A 6,000-nucleotide genomic window follows, 5' to 3' on the forward strand; every position below is an offset into this window, starting at 1 on the left:
TATGTGCCTTGTGGCTGCTATACTGGACAGCACAGACAGAACCATTTCCAACACCGAAGAAAATGCCATTGGATGACACTGTTGGTAGCTACGTGATCTTATGCAAGTTACTTAATTTCTGTAAATCTCAATGCCCTTATTTGTAAAGTGTGCATAACACAACCTAAATCGAAAGACTATTAGAATTTTAATGAGATAATGTATAAAAGCACAGGAATTAGTGCTTAGTACACATCAGATATCCCAGAAAGGAGCTATTAACACAATCCTGTATTAAACTTTCGTCTATAATGGTGACCCTCAACAAGTCACTTTCCCTTCCAGGGCCTCATTTTCCAAACTGACAAGTGTGGGAAATTCTTCTAGTTAGCTTCTAATGAACCTATCAATCAAATGCTACCAGGTTAAATAAAGTATTGAGCAAAAGGAGCACAAACTCCTACTGAGTAAACTGTTACCTAGGCTCTAAGAGCCTAGAGCTTCCTCACAGATCCCAAGCATTCTTCAAGAAACCCCAGAAGACTGGCTCTCCAATATAACCCATCGTGTGATGTGCGCTATTTATAAAGTCTGTCTTAAAAGATTACCGGAATATCTTTCTGAAATTGTATATACTGTAATTAGAAGCTACAACCTCCTATTTCATGATGAGATCCTGCAGTTTTAACATCTTTTAAATGAACGCTATATTTACAGATGCATTTTTTTATCTTAAAGTCATTTAAACCACAACACTTTAAAAGCACGTGAGTTTAAAAACAATTTTGTAATGATTGATTTTTTTTTTTAATCAACTATGCCTCATTCTCAGTCAGCCTGTGGGTGCCCCTCTGGTATCTAAACAAAGTGAGAATTGTACCTTCATGGGTGAGGTCCTTTTGCAGGGCCAGAAACATGCCCAGAGACTTTATCCTCGTTAACAGCTGCTCCCAGGGAGCCAGGAAATTTACTGATCCAGTAAATTTCAGAGTCAGCCTCCAATGAGGGGGAACCAAGGGCCCCCACAAAAGGCACAAAACCAGCGCTCCCGGCTGCTATCCACTGTGGGGCGTTGCCCAGGCACCCAGGGTCACAGCTTTAACTTAGGGGTGGAGGAGCAACTTCGGCAGCAGAAATCATTACAGAGCGAAGCAATTTTGCCCAAGGCCTGAAGCCTCAAAAAAAAAAAAAAGTATTATTCCAGAGCAGATTCCTTTTCTTCCGGGTCTGTCTGCTCCTTCTGACTCTTTGCCCACAACCACCGTGCCTCCCCATTCTCAATGCCCCACCTCCTGCCACATTTATTAAAAAAAAAAAAAGAACAAGGAGGAGGAGAGGAGAAGAGAAGGAAGGAAGGAAGGAAGGAAGGAAGGAAGGAAGGGAGGGAGGGAGGGAGGGAGGGAGGGGAAGGGAAGGGAAGGGAAGGGAGGGAAGGAGGAAGAAGGAAGGAAGGATAGAGGAGAAAGAAAACGATTTTAAAAAGCTTATTCCCTCTCCCTTAGCTTTCCCTAGGAAGGCCTGGAAACCGGAGGAAATTCAAATCAAATTAGTTGCACATTAAAAAATAAACAGACAAGCAATCAGGAGGTGCCCACCCAACAAAAGACCTCACCCGTTCCAAAATATGATTAAGCCTGGGAGGGAAGAGGGGGAGGGGGACTAGAAACCAGCAGGGATGGAGAGATAAACCTGTGGATTTTTGGCCCCAGCGTTGACCCATTGCGGCCAAATTCTAAATTTTGTTTAAAGAAAATGCTGAGTTGAGGAGAAAAGAAAATAAAAAGTTATAACTTTTAAGGAAGTCTGCAAACGGCAATGTCTGGATAAAATGCCATTGCTTCCCTTCGTCTGGGATGGCAGGGTGGGAGCTGAGATTCCAAAAGCTCCAACTCCGACCCCGCACTCCTGGAAGCCTCCCCGCCAAAGGCGCCGCCGGGCGGCGCAGCCCAGTCTCCCGAGACGGCGGGTCCGGGTCCTCCGGCTCCCACGGGACGCCAGGACCCGGACCTCTGGGAAAGTTCGCGGGCACAGCCGGAGGCCCCACTTTCTGCCGAGAGTGACAGGCCCTTCCCACGCCTGCCGGCCCCAGCCCAGCCGCCGGCACCAGACGGTCCGCGCGGCCTCTCCTGGCCGCCTCGGGGAGCAGATTCCGCCCGCCCGCCCCACCCCCGGCCGAGGCGCCCCTCGGGGTGACGGACTGACCGGAGCTCCGCTGGCCCACACACCGGGTCGCCCGCTCCTTCCCGCCGCGCCCCGCTCCCCCGCCCGAGCTTCCAGCCGCCAGGCTCGCCAAGTCCGGCCGCGGCCGCCGGTTACCGCCCCCAGCCCGGGGGGAGCCCGGGGGGCAGGACAGGGAGGGAGGACGTGGCGCGCTCGGAGGTGGCCAGCAGCGGGGCGGGGAGTGTCCCGGAGAGGCCCAGCCGGGGGCGGGGGAGCCAGGCCGGCGCGGGCTCGGGACCCTCCCCGAGAGCATCCCCGGGTTCGAGGCCCCCGACTGCCCCCGCCGGCGCGGAGAGGCGGCCCCAACTTCCAGCCCCACTTCGCACACCCGCCCTCTTCCCTCCACCATATGGAAATCTACAGCCTCAGAAAGTGACACGTCGAAGATTCCTCGGCCTCGCCGCCCGCCCTCCCCCTCCTGGGCAGCGTTCCTGCCGCGGAGATTCCGGGAGGGGGAGCGGATTCCTCGGACAAAATCTGCTGGGAAGGCTGGGGGTGGGGGGAGGCCGAGAGCCACTGCCCCAATTTTTTTTTTAAGGGGAATCTACCCGTTTCTTTCACTCCTGCAAACCCTGAGGCAGGGGGCACAGGCGGGGAACCCGACCCAAGGCGGGGGCCGCCCCCTCCCGGGTCCCGCGTTCCCGGGGTGCCCAGGCGAGCGCGGGGCGCCCCAGCACTCCGGCGCCAAGTTTTTGCCGGGAAGCCCAGGGCGCTCCCGGGACAGGGACGCACTTTGGCGGACTCGGCGTCAGGCCGGGGCTTTCCAGTGCACCAGTCCCGGCGATTGCGCGCGGGGTCCAGGTCTCCTCCAGTTCCCGGCTCCTGCACGCCTTACCTTCCCTAGGGCTGAAACGCGGGGCTCCGGGCGCACCACACACCGGGTCGCCCAGGCCTTTCCAGCCGGCAGCCCGAAGAATTCCTGACGCCCCCTTGCTGCTCCCGCCGCCGCCGCTCTCCTCCTCCTCCAGCCGCCGCCGCCGCCGCTCAAATAACTACCAGGAGGGTTTGATGGGGGATTCCGCCATGTCAATGATGTCGGGACCACATGGGGATTTGGGGCCCGCCCACTACCGTAAACCGCCGAGTATACCTGCCGCCATACTCGCAGGCTCGCAGAAGCTGTTGTCCCCGGCCCTGCCTAGCTAAGCAGAAACTCCTTTTGGTTCAGCCAGACTAAAGAAACCTGACGCTTAGGGAGCTAACAACTCCTGAATGGCGAGGGCTGCGCGTTCTCCAGATCGCCAAAATAATGTAAAGGCAATGTTTACTCAGTGATAATTAAGCCTAAGACTGACTTTTTTTCATTTACATATATATTTCCCTTTTTGTTGTTAACCCCCACAGCAACCTTGTGAGCTATATTACTCCCCTATTTCCCACAGCATTTTGTTCATACAGCTAACATAGTATGAGCAAATTTTATTATACTTAAGTTAAAATCTCTATTTCCTCTTTCTTCTTTTTGTTTTGTATTTTGTTGTTTTAGGGACCGCAGGCACTGGGCAAGCATGAGCCACCACACCCTTTTTTTTCTGGGGGGGAGAGTAGAGAGGGGGTCTCAATAGGTTGCCCAGGCTGGTCTGAAACTCTGGAACTCAGATGATCCTCCCGCCTCGGCCTCCCAAAATGTTGAGATTACAGGCGTGAGCCACCTCAGCCAGCCTTATTTCCCAATGCGTTTCTCAAGGATAGAGACTGTTGCTTACTTTTACCTTTATATCTGTAAAGGACAAGGACCACAATAGGACTCATTAAATAACTGTTGAGTTTATATTAAGTCAAATGTAATGTAGTTCTGTTGTACAGTCTCGAAGAGGTTAACAGACTGCATCCCTTGCCACCCCTCAAATTATTCAGGAGACAAGAGAGCAAAAGTTAGCCTAGAGAAGCCCCTGCCATCCACAGCTGTCCAAGTATTCTGAATGTCAGCCTCAACTATTAAGCTACAAAGGAGCATTCAGGGAGTCACCAGAGACAATGTATTATTTTTGTTAACCAAAAAAAAAAAATAATAACAGTACATAATACTCTATTAAAGTCTAAAGAACACTGAGAAATAGCTCCTTCCCTTGTACAATTTGCCATTCTTTTGGGGATATTTTTGCCTTTTTTTTTTTTTTTTTTTTCTTGGAGGCAATGGTGAGTCCAGAGAAATGGGGACCTCTCTCCTAAATGGCTTATTTCCTGCGGAGTTCCTCAAAGGGAAACTTGAAGCAATCCTTCTATAACAACTCCAATTCTGGGTTATAGTCCTGTATGAGAAGGGTGGGGGGGAAAGCAGTAGCTCCTTAGTGCCAATAGCGTACAGTCCAATAGATCCCATCTGCATCCAAATGCCTTCTCTGGCTCCAGACTCTTTGGCTTCCTCAGGTGCCATGCCTTCAGCACAGCTCATCACTCATGGCTCCAGAAGGTACCTGTGTCCCTTTGTATGTGCCTTCCGTCTGAAATATACTTCTTCTTCCCTATTTAAGATCATTTACTCCTCCTTGATCTCTGGCTAAAACCACTACCTCATTTCCTCCCTACAGTCTCATATCTCTTTTCCCCACAATCTTATAATCCTTGTCAGTTCTCACATTGCTCTGAAGTTAGTTTTAGTTTGTTTGTTTGTTTGTTTGTTTTTTGTTTTGTTTGGTGTTTTTTTGTGTGTTTTTGTTTTTGTTTTTGTTTTTGAGGCTAGAGTGCAGTAGCACAATAGCAGCTCACTGCATGGTCAAGCTCCTAGGCTCAAGTGATTCTCCCACCTCAGCCTCCCAAGTAGCTAGAACTACAAGTGTGTGCCATCACACCTGGCTAATTTCTTTTGTTTGTTTTTTGTAGAGACAGGCTCCCACTTTGTTGCTGAGGCTAGTCTCAGACTCCTGAACTCAAGCAATCCTCCTGCCCCAGGCTCCCAAAGTGCTGGGATTACAGGCAAGAGCCACTGCACCCAGCCTGAAATTAGTTGTTCTTTATCTCTTCCACTTGACTGAGTTTTGTTCATGTTTGTATCCCTAGTATCAACCTAGAATTCTGCTTTGAGTAAAAGACCCCCTTATGTTTGATGAATGAATTAATTGTAAAGTATGCAGAAGAATCTGAATGACTAGGTCAGTGAGCAAACTTGAGAGTGTGAAAGGTCAAATTCAGGTTGAAGGACAAGCTTGGCAGAGGAGGTAAAAGTAGGCAAGAGAAATTTGGAGGACAAATTTATTTATTCCTGTTTCTTCCACTAGACTGAATTTCTTCTTATTAGGAAGAAAAGAAATCAATGTACATATGATGCTTTATAATTTCACATGCATGTTCATATATATGATAGTGTTTCATTCATCTTCTTTGCCCTAACACCAGTTTTGGCACAGAAAATAAGCCCATTAAATGTTTGCAAAATGAGAGGAAGTATGGTACAATGGAGAGAGTATAGAATATAATGAGAGAAAAGTCAGTGATGTTGGACATAAAGTTCTCTGAACCTGAATTTTCTTATTTGTTAAATTGTGATCTTTAATAAACCTCTGGTCAAGGTTGTTGTATAAAAAACTCAAGCACCTGGTACTCAGTAAATAAATATTGGTTACTCCTTGAATTAATGAACAAATGAGTAAATGAATTAATAAAGATATCTTTCTTAAAAGAATTAATAGGACAGAATTGGAAGTTTCAGAGGAGAAGGTGGAATTTGTGATAGAGGGCTCTCACCTACACTTTGAGGGATTTCGATTTAATACAGTGAGAACACTGTGGGATTATTGAGGCATGAAGTAATTGAAATAGGTTTCAAGGTTATCTTAGCAGCAGGATATAGAACAAGGTTCA

General features: G+C 48.6%; 1 protein-coding gene across 2 annotated transcripts in view; it reads right to left on the reverse strand.

Annotated features, from left to right (window-relative positions):
- Positions 1–3,218, reverse strand: part of FNDC3B (fibronectin type III domain containing 3B) — a 362,808-nt gene extending 359,590 nt beyond the window's left edge. The window contains exon 1 of one of the 2 annotated variants that reach the window (XM_023213445.3): positions 3,035–3,218. The gene's annotated coding sequence lies outside the window, so the exon portion shown is untranslated. Of the gene's footprint in view, positions 1–2,181; positions 2,294–3,034 lie in introns of those variants that run through there. The other variant, XM_023213446.2, reaches the window with a different exon arrangement.
- Between the last annotated feature and the right edge of the window lie 2,782 nt (positions 3,219–6,000).

This window comes from Piliocolobus tephrosceles, chromosome 2 (assembly GCF_002776525.5).
Source record: "Piliocolobus tephrosceles isolate RC106 chromosome 2, ASM277652v3, whole genome shotgun sequence".
NCBI lineage: Eukaryota > Metazoa > Chordata > Mammalia > Primates > Cercopithecidae > Piliocolobus > Piliocolobus tephrosceles.